Raw genomic sequence first — 16,677 nt, 5'->3', positions numbered from 1 at the left:
TCTTCCTTGCCTGAAAGTGTCCCCCACCCACTAGGACCACAGTTCATATGCTGAAATCTAATCCTCAATGTATTAGGAGGTGGGGTCTTTGAGAGAGAATTTGGTCATGAGGATGGAGCCCTCAGGTATGGGATTAGTGTTTTTAGAAGAGACCTTAGAGAGCTCCCTCACCTCTTCTACCAAGTAAAGACATAGCAGGAAGATGGTCATCTATGAACCAGGAAGTGAGCCCTCACTAGACACAAAATCTGTCAGAACCTTTATTGTGGACTCCCAACCTCCTACTAACAAAATGATAGTTTGTTATTGTAGCCTGAATGGACTAAGACACCTGTTTAATTTGTTCGGTAAAATTTTTGCTTTGAACCTTTCAACACATAGCCAATGTGATCACATTAAAACCTAAATCAGATCATGTCTCTTCTCCACTCAATGCCTGAAGTGTCTTCCCTTTCATTCAGAGTAAAAGCTGAAGTTTATATAAGGAGCTACTGGACCAGACCTCTTCAGTCTTATGTCCAAATTTATAAACTTTGTACCTAAATCATGCCCTCTTCCACCATATATACAATTCTGTGTGGAGGATCTCCTATGAGCGACCCTTGAAAACCTCCTCTCCCTGAACTTCCAACATCCATGAAATCCTGTCACATTTACTTCCTGATAGATGCAAAGCTGCCCTTATTTCTTTTCATTCACTATTACCCTTCTCCACAACTATGTTATTCCCTGCTTAAATAACTGCAGTAGCCTTCTAATCCTGTCTTTGAATAGTAGCTGCTTCACTGTCCTGCACTCTCCACCATTAACAGGGTGTAGGGGAGTTAGGATGAACTTTTAGAAATAGAAATCTGGTCATACCACTCATGTGTAAACTCATTTTATACCTTTCCATCGCTATTTTAGTAATTCTTAGCTTCTAGCAAATGACCTTTCATGTCATCTTTGTTGATCTGATCTCTGATCACCCAATCTCCTCTTCCACTATTCTCTGGGCTCTAGCTCCAGCTCATCTCCAAGTCCTTGCAGTTACTGTAACTCTATCCATGCCTACCTTCAAATCTGCAAACACTCCAGTTAGCAGCACCTTAACTCACTAATTTCCAATTATCTCTCTTTTCTCAGCTCAGATACAACATCCCCTGAAATGTTATCCCCAGTCCCTCTTGACCAGGTCATCTTCATCTACTATTGTTTCCATAATCCCCATCTTTCATAGTACTTTTCTCTATTTCTTATTGCATATAGCAAAGATAGTTTATCGTGTATTTAAAATCTATTTAACTTACTAGACTATAAAAACTTGAAGAGGAATTGTAATTATTTTGCTAAACATTTTATCCCACAGTATGCTTTCAAGTGGTAATTGAATAAATACATCTCCATTAATTTCCACTTAAAATTTAAAATTTCTACTAAGGTAGCCTTTTTTTTTTTTTTTTTTAACCCTTTTCCCTCTTGCATTGCATCTCCATGGGGGGGGGGGGTGTCACCTCATAAGACTATGTGGAACACCTGCAGGAGATGTCACCTATGGCTCTTTGTCTTCCATTCTAGATTGAAAAGTCCTTTATTCCTTCTGATTCTTGGTAACTGATTTATCAGACTGGTACTTGCTGAGACGGCCCTCTTTTATCTCCATGAGGCTACTTCAGGCATAGCAGGTTTACCTCTTGAAGATACGGGACATTTCTGCTTATTTTAGTTTCTTCCGCAGCACAGATATCACTGACAGTTGCCTTTTCTATATCGTCTCATCATCCAACTATATGATCCCTGTGATTTCTTCACCTCCCCAGGGCTTTGCCTGGAAAATGAATTGCAGATCCCTTTTATTCATGAACTATCATCTCTATTTGTTTTTGTCATGCCTGGGGGATAATTTCCTAATTTCTAAGGGAATGCTCACTTGTGCACATGCACTCTCTCTCAGTGAATGAAGTAAACTGAGAGTAACTATATCTACAATACTGTTCTACTAGTATAATATCCATGAAGGAGACTACAAGCTTTTTAAAAAATTCCTTATACCTGATTCCTCCGTGATTCAACGAACCTGAGAAAGGGAAGGAGCTATATACTTAATAGGGGGAGTTGGGAGCATATGCAGTGGGAAAAAATAACCATGAGGGGAAAATGAAGAAACAACTTCATTCTGCTACTTCCTTATACCAAATGCTAGGCAACACAAAGTCTTACACCATTTTATTACTAGAAATAAAACATAAATTTGCATGCAATTAAAGAAAAATTCTGTCCACTGGCTTTAGTAGGTCTCTACTATTGGACATCCTCATTAGAAAATGTAAAATCTAGAAAGGTGTAAGAACTAGACTGAAGCTTTGAGCTGCTTTTCTGTTTTTCTAACAGAGATGTATATTTACATTTTAGCAAACTACCACTTCGTTTTTACAAACAAACAAACAAACAAACAAAAACCCACAAACCAAAAACCACACAAAAAAACCCCACTCTAATGGGCCACTTCGTTATTCAAAGATATCTTGAAGATTCCACTATGAAAAGCAGAGTTTCAAGACAATAAACCCTTAAGTCATTCTGCATAATAAAGGATTTTCTTCATTTTAGAATGATTTTTACCTTTTCAATTCATGTATTCTTCATCGAAAGTTATCCAGAGTAAAGCTGAAGTAACCACTGGACAATGACAAAGAATGAAAAGGGAGTCACCTCATCCCAGATAAGAATTTAGAGGGGAATGCATTTGCGTGAAATTCAATCTGTGGCAGTGTTCCAAGCTGCATGTCTCAGAATTGCAAATAGGGCAAACATTTTCTAATATAAATGAGAAGGATAAATATATTTTAATAGATTATCCTGGTTGTAATTGCAGAAGGCAGGGGCAGAGGATCGTCAAATTAAAGGAGTGGATAAGAAATAGAGCTTATTCTGAGAACAGACATTCCAACTTCCACCCTGAAAAGAAAAGATCCTTGGATGATATGGACTAAACTGTGTCCTCCCAAAATTTATGTTGAAGCCCTAACCCCCCATGTGATGCTATTTGGATGGGATCTTTGGCAGAGAATTAGGTTTACATGAGGTTGTAAGGGACTTCATTATGGGATTAGTGCCCCCAAAAAACAGATACCAGAGAGCTTGTTCTCTCCCCCAACCTCCCACCCCATGTGAGGACAAGTGAGAAGGCTGCAGTCTATATGCTGGGAAGATTGCTCTCAGCAGAAACTAACCATACTGATTTTTTTAGATCTTGGGCTGCCAGCATCCAGAACTGTAAGAAAATAAATTTCTACTATTTCAGCCACCCAGTTTTTTTTTTTTTTTAAGATTTTATTTATTTATTTTGACAGAGAGAGAAAGCCAGCGAGAGAGGGAGCACAAGCAGGGGGAGTGGGAGAGGAAGAAGCAGGCTCCTAGCGGAGAAGCCTGATGTGGGGCTCAATCCCAGAACGCTGGGATCACGCCCTGAGCCGAAGGCAGACGCTTAAGGACTGCGCCACCCAGGCACCCCTCAGCCACTCAGTTTTGATAGGTATTTTGTCATGGCAGCCCGAGTGGTCTGACACAGAGACTGTGAGGTTTGACCTGGGGGACCTTGTGGAGGAAAAAGATAAGAATGGGATACTGTTCTCCACTATTCAAAAAGAGCAAGGAAAACCTCTGTTTTCCAGGTACTGGGGAAAAACAGGACTGGTAGGGAGAGAAACTTCATCAAAGGAGTCTAAGTGTGTGTATGTATGTGTGTGTGGTATTGTAATTCATTTACAAGCCTTTTGTAAAGTCTCATTAAACGTGACAAACTATACTAGTGTTGTGAGGAAGTGAATGATGTGTCCATTTTTAAACATACTGTGAAAAGTCAGCACCCTGGAAAGTCAGGGGAGGTAAGGCATGAAGTGATCTGCAAATGTGTTCAGTGGCTAGCTAATACAAGATTGTTGGCTGAAGCAGAATGTGAATTTCAGGTCAATTCATGTTACATACATTCATCATGAACTTACTGACAAACATGAGATGAACCTGGAAGAAGACTAGATTTTCTGTTGACAAGTGAAGTGAGATAAGAAGAGTGATATCTGAAAGCTGAAGAAGCCAAGAATTTCTGGAACAACAGGCAATGATCTCATTATTTCAGATCCATCAAACATCCTATCCATGAAGGAGAAGCAACCTGTCCTTGGCACTGCTCCCTAATTCAGATCATGAGGTTAAACTTCCTAGTCTGGCCTTCCTTGATCTCATTTATAACATTGCCACCTACGTATTATTTTAAGAATTGTGGGCTTTTTTCCCCTGCTGATAGCATTTTATTCCTTAGCCAAATGAATTGTTAAAAATAGATAACTATGGAGTAACAAGAAGTTCACAGATTTCAAAAGATTATTTTGAGCTGTATTAACTGACCAGCCAGGAAAGATTGTCTGACACTACATTAATACAATTGCAGTGACAGGGCAATTCCGTTAATACATAGAATACACAATGTGTAAACATTGAGTAGATAGGCTAAAAATGTGCAGTCAGAAATAACGAATAATTCAAGAAAATGGCAATGCTGTGCGAAGAACTTTTCAGAACAGCAATGAAATTTTCAAGGAAATGTTCATTCAATTCCAGAAAAAATAAAACAAACCAACAAACAAACAGGCAGCTGTCACAAAGCCATAAAATATACTTTCTCCCCCAAACATTTTTCTTTGGCCACGGAACATTTGGAGTAAGAGTCATATTCTAATTTTCCTCTCAACAATGCATTTCTCTCTTACTGGTGAGAATAAACAGAATTTGTCAAACTTCCTGGACTGATTCCATGCCTTTACTCTAAAGCCATGTCTAGAAGAACAATTGCTAATGCAATTCAACAGGAGAAACATCTTTAGTCAAATAAGACATATTCCCATAATACAATAATTTAGACATAACCATCAGAGAGATTTCAAAAAAAAGAGACTTCAAGCCTGATATCCCAGTATGGATCAATACCATTCTTATATTTCTTACTAATAAATATTTCTCACTGAGGTTATATGATCCATAACATTTTAAATAAATTAACATTATAGGCAATGATAAATTCAAAAAAGAACATCTAGATGATAGGCAAAGAAACCCTTCCTGTGTTTATTTGGGTTTTAAATAACCAATAATATACCTGACATTACATATCTGTTTTTCAGTGATAAAAGGCCATTTAACCAGAAGGTCATATTATTTAAACTTACTGAAGCAACTTGATGAAAGAAAAAAGTATTAATGTAAAACTGGCAACATTTTATTGTCTTTTGTTAAAAAAGGAAGAAATACAACTTTCATAATGCACCAAGATTTCTACATAATATCCTAAAAGTAATATCGTGTTAGACTAAAAAAATTAAAATACTAGATTAAAAATGTATGAAAATTGCAGTACCTGGGTGGCTCAATAGGTTAAGGGACTAAACTCTTGGCTTTGACTCAGGTCCTAGTCTCCCCACCAGAGCAGCCCCTCCTTGGGCTCTGTGCTCAGCAGTGAGTTTTCTTCCCCTCTTCCTTTGCTCCTCCCCCCAAACATTTTTCTTTCTCAGAAATAAATAAATAAATAAATCTTTAAGAAAAAGTATGAAGGGGTGCCTGGGTGGCTCAGTCGTTAAGCATCTGCCTTTGGCTCAGGGCGTGATCCCGGCGTTATGGGATCGAGCCCCACATCAGGCTACTCTGCTAGGAGTCTGCTTCTTCCTCTCCCACTCCCCCTGCTTGTGTTCCCTCTCTCGCTGGCTGTCTCTCTCTCTGTCAAATGAATAAATAAAATCTTTAAAAAAAAAAAAGAAAAAGTATGAAAATTGCAAAATGTAATAAAAACAGAAAAATATTAACTTGATTTCATCACAGTGGTACGGAACTTTGGTTTAGGTGTGGAAGTTTCTAATAAAATATAATTTAGTCAATTTTTAAGAAATTAGATAAAATCACTCAATAAGATCACTGAATAAGAAATGGAGTTTACAGATGAACAAAATAAGGTTCCAAGAGAAGCTCCATGCCAAGGACATATATATTACAAGTGATGATGTCAGGTTTTAACTACAGATTTCTCCTCAACCAAATTTCACCTTCCTTATCATACATCATACTGTGTTCAACAGTGGGCATTTAAAGATTATTATTTGCTTTATTCCATGTCTGTTTCATTGTACCCCAATCGCTTTAAGACCAACAGTTTCTTGAGAATACAGACTATACTTTGTGCTCTATTCAATTGTCCATATCTTCCAAGATTCTGGGCTCACAGAAATGGCTCAACAAATATGTGCTGAGAAAAAGTTTAGAGGAAGCACAGCTTAAGGAAATCATTGAAAGCAATAGGAAATTTTATACTAAGAATGTTATAAAAGAGCTTTGATGAAACAGAGCATGCAAGTAAATGTGCTCATGAATTTTATGCATTTGGAAAGAATAGTACAATGATGAAAAATAGTACAATCGAAGAAAATGAATGGAATTGTTCTAATAGGCAACCATGGGCCCTTGTAAACTTTACAGAGAAATTTGACTCATTTATACTTCCTTCTTTCTATAGTAAGAATACTGTCCAAAGTTATTGCTGTTGATCTGGTGTGAGCAAAGAGTGGCAAGATCTCACTTCTCCTTTGAGTCTGAACTAAATTGGTCCATTATATATTCAAAACAATTCCAGTCATGAAGAAGAAAAGCATAAAGGTCAGAAAGGCTGCAGGAGAGGGGACAAAAATGGACAGAAAAAAAAAAGGCACTTTTGCAGGCTTACAATAAGCCTAAGAGTGATCCAATCACTAAGAGTTAAATCAGCACAGAATGGAAAATGTTTGCAAATCACATATCTGATAAGTGATTAATAGAATCACTGGATAGAATGTATAAAGAACCCCCAAAACTCAACAATAAAAACGCATTTCAAAAATGGGCAAAAAACTTGAATAGACAATTCTTCAAAGAAGCATACAAATGTTTAATAGGCACATGAAAAGAAGCCCAACATGACTAATTATTAGAGAAATGCAAATCAAAATCACAATGAGATACCACTTTGCAGCCATTGGGATGGCTATTAAAAAATTTCAGAAAAAAAAAGTGTTGGCAAGGATGTGCAGAAATTGGAACACTTGTAGATTGCTGGTAGGAATGTAAATGGTGCAGATGCTGTGAAAATTAGAATAGTGGTTCCTCAAAAAATGAAACATAGAATTACTATACGAAGCTATTACTATATGAACAATTCTACTTTTGGGAATAGAACCAAAAGAACTGAAAGCAAGAACTCTAACAGGTATTTATATACCAATATTTATAGCAGCACTATTTACAAAAGGAAAGAACTGGAAACAACTCACATATCCATTGATGAATGAACAGAGAAAATGTGGCACACATTCCATTATTACTAAATGTTATTATCAAAATCATCAGTTTTATCATTAAAATAATGAATTTTATGTTATAGGTATTTTACCACAATTAAAACAAACTAGGCCTTTCTTAAATACAGAAAATATAGTCTTCAGTAATTCAGCTTTTAATTAAAACTAACTTCAATTATTTGGATTTGTCAAATAGTTAGCAAATATTCCTTCCTACCTCTATTTGTATCCTTTAACCTGGCTTTAAAAAATAATATTGAATGTTCACATAGAAACACATACACACAATATTCACTGAGTCTTTTGAAAACTAATAAACATATATAACGCACAGCACAAAACTTTATATACACTGGTGGCATTTAATGAGAAATGATATCTAAATCTGGTTACAGCAAGCAAACAAAGATGAAGCATACAGATGAAGCTTCAAATTACAGTTCATCTTTGAGAAAAGGAAAAAGGAAAAACAAAATACCACCAAAAACAATCAAACAACAATAAAACTAATTCAAAGTGTCAGCCAGATTTAGCATCTATAATTTTACTCCCATGAGTGATTGACTTTATTTTATGGAGAGGATGAGTTATATTACTTTATTTCTGTGCTTATTTATTGAGGTATATTTGACAAAAAATAAATGCATATAATTAGAGGATACAATTTGATACTGTGAGAAATAATAAAAGAACACATCAGGGGCGCCTTGGTGGCTCAGTCGGTTAAGCGTCGGCCTTCGGCTTGGGTCATGATCCCAGGGTCTTGGGATGAAGCACTGCATCAGGCTCCATGCTCAGCAGGGAGCCTGGTTCTCCCTCTCCTCCCCTCATGCTCTCTCTCACTATCTCTGTCTCTGTCGCTATCTCTGTCTCCCTCAAATAAAGAAAAAATCTTAGAAAGAAAGAGAAAGAAAAGAAAAGAAAAGAAAAGAAAAGAAAAGAAAAGATCACTAAAATGGAGTGGGGGAGACCAGAAGGGGGAGACCTCACATGTTACCAATTGTCAACAATCTCTGACCCAAAAGGAAGAAGCATCTCTTGCAAGTCAATGCAACATTAGTTACTACTTTACTACTCCAGCAGGAGGAAGAAAGGATCCCTCCTCCCCTCGCAACAGTTCAGTCAATGAGAGAAATATTAAAACAAAGCCAATGAATAGCCACCATTCTCTGAATTCCCAATTTACTTCAATGGAGTTTTAGTTATAACAGCTCTCCCAACTCACCCATTTTTCTCTATAAAAGAGCAATTCTTGCCTTTGTTCTCTGGACTTTCCTATGATTTTTCTATACTTTGCTTGTCCCAAGTTGCAGTTCTCTGCTATTTCTGAGTAAACCCATTTTTGCTGGTAAAATAACTGACAGTTTTATGTTTAAAGCTAGCGATACATTTTGACATATGTATACTCCCATGAAACAATCACTTCAATCCAGGTAATGGACATATCGATCACCCCAAAATATGCCTTCATGACCCTATTTATTCTCTCCCTCCTGCCCATCAAATATGTACTCCTCATTCCAGGCAACCACAGATCTCCGTCATTAGAGCTTTATTTGCATTTTCTAAAATTTTACATATGTAGAATCACTGAGTATGCATTTCATTTTTTGTCAGACTTCTTTTCCTTGAGATCTAACAATGCATTGGCATGTATCAATAGTTCATTCCTATTTGTAGCTGAGTAGTGTTCTATTATATGTATATACCACAATTTGTTCTTCCAATCACCTGTTGATGGACATTGGGACTGTTTTCCATTTAGGGCGATCACAAACAAAATTACTATGAACATTCATTGGAAGTCTGGCTATATGCTTTATATGCTTTATTTTCTCTTAAATACTTAGAAGAAGAATGTTCCATTCACATGGTAGGTGTATATTTAACTTTATAATAAACCACTAAAATGTTTCCTGAATTGATTGTATCATTTTATATTTTCACTGGTCATGAGTGAGAGTTCCAGTTCTTCCTCCTCTCCAGACACTTGCTATGGTCAGTTGTTTTTATTTTAGCTATTCTACTAGATAGTGATACTTCCTTGTGGTTTTAATTTTAGTTTTCCTATGATTAATCATATTAACCACCTTTTCAATGCTTATTTGCCCTCTGTATTTCTTCTTTGGTGATGTGTCTATTAAAATATTTTGACCATTTTTTACTTGGTTGCTTATGTCCTTATTGTTGAATTCTGAGAGTTTTTCATATACTAACAATGCAAATCCTTTAGCAGATGTATTTTGCCAATGTTTTCTCCCAGTCTGTGGATTGCCTTGTAATTCTGTCAACAGTGACTTTTGTTAAGCAGACATTTTTAATATTAATGAACCCAAGTTCACAAAGCTTATCTATCTTATTTTCTTCTAGAAATACTATAGGCTTTGGTTGTCCATTTAGGTCTACTTTCCATTTTTAATTAACTGTTTTATAAAGTGTGAGAGACATTTTAAAGCTTTTTTTTTTTTTTTTTGCAAATGGACTTTCCATTATTTCAGCACCATTTGTTGAAAACAAAACTACCTTATCTCTGCTAAAGTGTACCTTTGTCAAAAATGAGTCTTCCATATATATATAGCTGTATCTTTTATCAGATTCTTTGTTACCTAGATCTATTCATCTCTTTGTAATAAAACTATATTGCCTTGATCACTGTAGATTTATGTGAAGTTTTGAGGTAGCGTTTACCTTGAAATCAGGTAGCTTTCTAGTTCTCTAACTTTGTTCTTCTTTTTTTCAAGTTGATTTCATTATTTTAAGTTCTTTGAATTTCCATATCAATTTTTGTAATAACCTTATCAAGTTCTACAAGAAATCTTACTAGGTGTGTGTGTGTGTGTGTGTGTGTATGTGTGTGTGTTTATGAGTGTGTATATGGTAACAACAACACAAAAACATAGCATTAAATCTACTATCTTAACCATTTTTTAAGTCTACAGTTCAGTAGTATTAAATATACTCACATTCTTACACAGCTGACATCTAAACCTTTTTCATTTTGCAAAACTGTAATTCTACAGTCATTAAATCTTCCCCACAAACTTTGACAATCACCTTGCTTCTCTCTGTTTTTATGATTTTGACAACTTAAGATACTTCATATCAATGGCATTATACAGTAGCTGTCCTTTTGTGGCCAACTTATTTCACTTAGTATAATATTCTCAATGTTTTTCCACAATGTAGCACGTGACAGGATTTCCTTCTTTCTTAGGGTTGTCTAATAGTCTGCTGTGTGTATATACCACATTTTCTTTATCCATTCATCTGTTGATGGACACTTGAATTGCTTCTACCACTTGGCTATTGTGAATAATGCTGCAATGAACATGAGTATGCAAATATCCCTTGAGATCCTATTTTAAATTCTTTTGGAAATAAACCCAGAAGTGGGATTGCTGAATCATATGGTAATTCTATTTTTAATTTTTGAGGAAATCTCTAAGCTTTTTTCCATAATGGCTGCACCATTTTACATTCTTACCAACAGCACATAAGGGTTTCAATTTCTTCACATACTCACCAAATTTGTTATTTTATGTTCTTTTGATAGTGACTATCCTCATGGGTTTGAGGTGAGATATATAGATAGATAGATAGATAGATAGATAGATAGATAGATAGATAGATAGATATAGATATATATATATTTTAATAACCACACCTGACTGGCCTGTTTTATTGGAGAAAGGCAGATGGCGACGTGGAGTTCACAATGTGAAGAAAGTTGGGACCTGAGGTCAGGGAAGAACAGCCTCTCCTCCCCATGCATGCCCACTGCCCCATATAAAAAATTACCAAGTATGAGAGAGTAGCTGAGACAGCGAGTGAGGGCGGGGAAGGGAACAGGGAACCCAAGTGCAGTGGAAGAGACCATGCGTGTGCTGGGCAGGCCCCGGGGCAGCTGTGGTGTGAGTAATGCGAGTACATGTCTCTGTATCTTACACATAGGTCTATATAAATATAGAAAGAGAAATTGTTCACTTTCCCTAGCTCTCCCCTCTATTCCATGCTGCTTGCTCCAAGTCAAAACCGAATTGTGATCACACCCACTTCCATCAGCTTCTGGATCTTCTGTGCTATTACAGGATTCTTTAAATGTTCACTGAACACCTGGGGGTCCTTCTGCATCTGTTCCAGGATGAACTGCATGGCCAGGTCATTCATTATTTGCTGCACCTCAGGGTCAGCCATGGCCTGTCACTTCACGTCTTCGGGGCTGTCTGGTGGTTGTACTGGGCCATCATACAGTATTAGTAACCCTCTGTCCCCTCCTTATAGTTGGAGTCCAGATCTAATGCCTTCTGGTAGACATCTGTGATTTTTGTGCAGTCCTGCATCGCTTCCAGTGCAGCTGCTTTCCATGTGTAACGCTTGATGAAGATCGGCTCTAGCTGGATACATTCCTTGAGCGCTAGCTGAAATTCCAGGAGTTTGGTGTAGCAGGCAGCTTGATTGCTGTACAATCTGGCATCTTTTGCATTCTGTGTGATGGGTTCTGTATAATGCTTCATGGCCTGGGCATAGTCTCCTTTCTAAAAACATTCATTACCTTTTTCCTTCTCCTCCAAGGCTAGGTCAGGGTTTATAGGCCAGACACTCTTGCTCCTTCAGAATTTTCTCTGCCTATTGGCATTTCTTGAACACATCTGGGGTTCAGTGTTCTGCCAAAGACTTGCTATAGAAATGGATGGCATCCTTGTACTTTTCTTCTTTGAAGTAGGAGCTGCTAAATCGAGCATAAGCTTTGTCAATCTGTCATAGTCTTCTTGGTTTTCTTGCCCCACTTCAATGGCCTTCTTACTGTGGTCACCCTTCTCGAAATACACGGCTGCTTGATTGGTCATGTAAGTCATGTTGTTGGGTCCATGTCCTGGGTCTGTTGTAGTGCTTCAAGGATGTGTCAAAGTCTTTCTTCTTGTGGGCTCCTTTCCCCAACTCTTTCCCTTTTGGGGCCTGCTTCTTATTCTGTGGAAGATCTTCTTCCATTGGTTCTGGCTTGGTGTCCTTCTTGGGAAGAGAAGGTGGGGGAGGTGTTCCAACTTCCTCTCCTCATCCATACTGCCACATCAACTCCCAGCAGGACATTGAGAGTAGTCACCGTCCGGGGACCTTGCAGTTCCGTGCCCAGGTCAGATTGTTTCCTAGTTACTCTATCACCTCTGGGTAGGTATGATCAGCCAGCAGAGTCCTTGTCCTGGGATGACTCTCCAACTTCTGGAACAGATTGGGCATGTTGAAAGCGTTCATGAATTTCCACTCTGCCAACCCAGCCTCCATATTCTATAAATCCTCTTTGAGCAGAGGATTATTTGCTTCATGTTTTAAACCCTCTTCATAGGTTTGCTTGGCTTCTTCACATTGGTTTAAGAACTCAAGAGCTGCTGCTTTCTGTGAATAGCTCTTGCCCCAGTCAGGCTTTAAGTCAACGGTTTTGCAGCCATCCTTATAAGCCTTCTGATAGTTACCTTTCTTGGTGTAGGCCACTGAGCAATTGCTGTAGATCACATGGTTCTGGGGATCTAACTTAATGGTCTCCAGGTAGCACTGTAGCGTGTCAACAATGCTGTCCATGCTTAGGGCCTTATTGCCCTTCTCTTTTAGCTCATTTTACCTGCTCCATAACCTACACTGGAACCCCACTGAATGACTCTGTTTGCTCCAGGCTCCCAGCCTTCATTATGGTTTTGAATTTCATTTTTCATATGATTAGTGATGTTGAGCATCTTTTCATATGCTTATTGGGAATCCTGCTAGGATTTTGATTGGGATTTCCTATATAGCTATAGACCACTTTGGGGTAGAATTGATATCTTAACAACATAGAGTCTTCAGCCTCATGACAAAATTTATTCATTTAGGATCTCTTTAATCTCTCTCCGCAAAGTTTTGTCCTTTTTAGTGTACAAGTTTAGCACATCATTCATTATATTTATCACTAAGTATTTCGTATTATTTGCTGTTCTTTATTGTTTAAAAATTCAGTTTGAGGTTGTTCCTTTGTACCATATAGAAAACATTTTTTCTATATTGATACTACTAATTTGCTGAATTAACTTAATAGTTGTAGGTTTTGTTGGTTATACTTTTTTTGTTTAAAAGTCCATTGTATTTCTTCATTGATATTCAGATAGTCTATGAGTAACCCTTATTTCTTCCTTCCTAACCAGGACGACATAAGGCTTTTTTTTTTAATTGACATGGGTAAAATTTCCAGTAAAAAATTAACTAAAAGTGTAGAGAGGAGAAAACCTTGCTTTCCCCCTGATCTTAGAGAGAGATCAATAACTTTCACTAAGTAGTCATTCCTTTGAGAGTTTTTTTAAAGATACAGTTATTTAGGATAAGAGTATTCTTTTGTATTTCTATGTTGTTGATATTTTATAACAAGAATAGATGTTGGATTTTGTCAAATGCTTTTTCCTGTGTCTCTTAAAATTATCACATGGTTTTTATGTTTAGTTAGATAATATGCTAAATTACATTGATCTTGATTACTAAATCAACTTTTCACTCTTGGGATACATCCTACTTGGTCATGACATACTTTCTTTTATATTGCTGGATTCAATTTTCTAAACTAGTTTATCTCACTTAAATTTATATTTATGTGAGATAGTAGTAATTTGTTATCTCCTAATCTGTTTCTATGATTGGTATTAGGGTAATTTAGGTCTTTTAAAATGAACTGAAAAATATTTATTATTCTACAAATTTCTGAAAATACTCTGTGTGGAATTGGCATTTAATATTTTTCTTAAAGTTTGAAAGAATTCACCACCATTTTCATAATTACTTATCCTCTTCAGATAGTGGAATATGTAGGGATGTAAGGATCTTTCATTTCTTTTTTTTTTTTTTTTTAAGATTTTATTTATTTATTTAACAGAGAGAGAGACAGCCAGGGAGAGAGGGAACACAGGCAGGGGGAGTGGGAGAGGAAGAAGCAGGCTCCCAGCGGAAGAGCCTGATGTGGGGCTCGATCCCAGGACTCTGGGATCACGCCCTGAGCCGAAGGCAGACGCTTAACGACTGAGCCACCCAGGCGCCCCGGATCTTTCATTTCTGGCATTGGTAATTTGTGTATTCCTACTTTTTCCTTGGTATTTAGCTAAAAGTTTATCAATGTTATTGATCTTCTCAAAGGTATAAGTTTTGGGTTTTTCTTTTTCTAAATTTCATTTTATGATTTCTCCTCTGATTTTTATTCTTTCCATTTTACTGTTTACTTTAGGCTACATTTACAATTTATTTTCTAGTTTCCTAAGGTATAGATGTTATTGATATGAGCCGTTATGCCTTTATGTGCATTTCTACTATGCATTTTGTGCTATAAATTTCTCCTAAGATGTGTTTTAACAACAGCCAACAAATTTTGATATATTGTATTATTTTCATTCAGTTCAAAATATTTTTTAAATTGAAAAATGCCTTACTTAGAACTGCATTACTGTCTTTTTCAAATATTTATGGGAGATATCTCAAAGATATGTATGTTGATTTTTAATTTAATCCCATGGGGTCACAGAATATATTTTATAGAATATTTTATAGAATATATAAATAGAATCTTTTTAATGTTATTGAGATTCATGTGACCCAGGATATATTTATTATATGGATAAATATTCCATGTGCACTTGCAAAAAAATGGGGTATTCTTCTGTTTTTGTATGGGGTGTTGAATAAATATCACTTAGGTCAATTTGGTTGATAGTATTATTCAGGTTATCTGTATTTTTACTGATATCCTGTCCACTCTTTTTACCAATTTTGGAAATAAGTTATAGCGATCTGTGGCCATACATGTGGAATTGTCTATTTTTCATACAGTTCTCTTTAGTTTTTCCTCGTGTGTTTGGAAGGTCTGTTAATGGGTACATAGACATTTAGGATTTTTAATTACTTTTTATAAAGATTTTATTTATTTGAGAGAGAAAGAGAACACAAGCGGGGGTGGGGTTGCACAGAGGGAGAGGGAGAAGCAGACTCTTCACTGAGTAGGGAGCCCAACTAAGGGCTCCCAGGACCCCAAGATCCCAGGACCCTTGATCTCAGGACCCTGAGATCATGACTTGAACCAAAGGCAGATGCTTAATTGACTGAGCCATCCAGGTGCCCCGGGTTTTTAATTACTTTTTCATTATGAAATGATTTCTTTTCCTCCTGGTAACATTATTTGCTCTGCAATGTATTTTATCTGATAATACAGCCACTCCAGCTTTCTTTATATTAGTTAAAGCATGTTAATAGCTTTTCTGTGTTTTTACTTTTAATCCATTTCTTTCTTTATATCTTAGGTGTGTGTGTTAAAGGTAACAGAGTTTTTTCTTGCTTTTTCATTTACTCTGATAATCTTTTCGTTTTATTGGAGATTTGGGGCCAATAACATCTAATGTTATTATTGATGTGGTTAGGTTAAATCTATCATTTTGCTATTTTTTCTAGTTTTAGTCTTTGTTCCTTTTTTTTCTTGCTTTTTTTTCTTGCTTTTTTTTCTCTTTATCTTTCTTTTTTCTTGCTATCTTTTGGATTGAGTATTTTTATGATCATTTTCTATTGTTGGTTTGTTAGCTAAACTAATTTTTTATTTCAATGGTATGTTATATTTTATAGCCTATATCTTTAACTTATCACATCCTACATGCAAATGTGTTATCAGATCTATAGCATAAGAATATTTCAAAAATATTCCATTTCCCTTTTTATGTTTATGCTATTGCTTATGTACATATCTATAGTAACTCCAGAGTACCGTATTATTTTTCTTTAAACAAGAATTCATCAACTACACATCATTAACATTTATCTTGCTACTTTTTCCTTCTTGGGGATCCATGTTTACACCTAGTATACTTTTCCTTCTGACTGAAGGATACCTTTAACATTTCTTGTAGAACATACCTGACAGGGATTGATTTTTTTCAACTTTTGTATTTCTGAAAATGCCATTTTTTGCTTTCATTATTAAAAGATATTACAAAGGTCTGTAGAATTCTGTGTTGATATAATTTCCTCCTTTCATAATTTAAAGATGCTGCTCTGCTATCAGCTCAGTTACAATGTTCCGACAAGAAATCTGCTTTCTTCTTTACTTTTGTTCCTCTGTATGCAATAGGTCTTTCTTTGGCTGTTTTTAAGATTTTTTTTCCTTATCACTGGTTTTATCCAATTTGACTGTGGTATACCTTGCTGCAGTTTAGTTTGAATTTTGTTGGTGTTTGGGATTCCCTGAACTTCTTGAATCTGTGGGTTCATAGTTTTCATCAAATTTGGAAAAAAATCACATTTCCTCATATTATTTCTCTATCAATTTCACCTC

General features: G+C 36.3%; 1 pseudogene; it reads right to left on the bottom strand.

Annotated features, from left to right (window-relative positions):
* Nucleotides 1-11,381: 11,381 nt before the first annotated feature.
* Nucleotides 11,382-16,307, bottom strand: LOC113251130 (stress-induced-phosphoprotein 1-like; annotated as a pseudogene).
* Between the last annotated feature and the right edge of the window lie 370 nt (nt 16,308-16,677).

This window comes from Ursus arctos, unplaced genomic scaffold (genome assembly GCF_023065955.2).
Source record: "Ursus arctos isolate Adak ecotype North America unplaced genomic scaffold, UrsArc2.0 scaffold_10, whole genome shotgun sequence".
Lineage (NCBI taxonomy): Eukaryota > Metazoa > Chordata > Mammalia > Carnivora > Ursidae > Ursus > Ursus arctos.
This window is presented reverse-complemented; position numbering and strand designations above follow the sequence as displayed.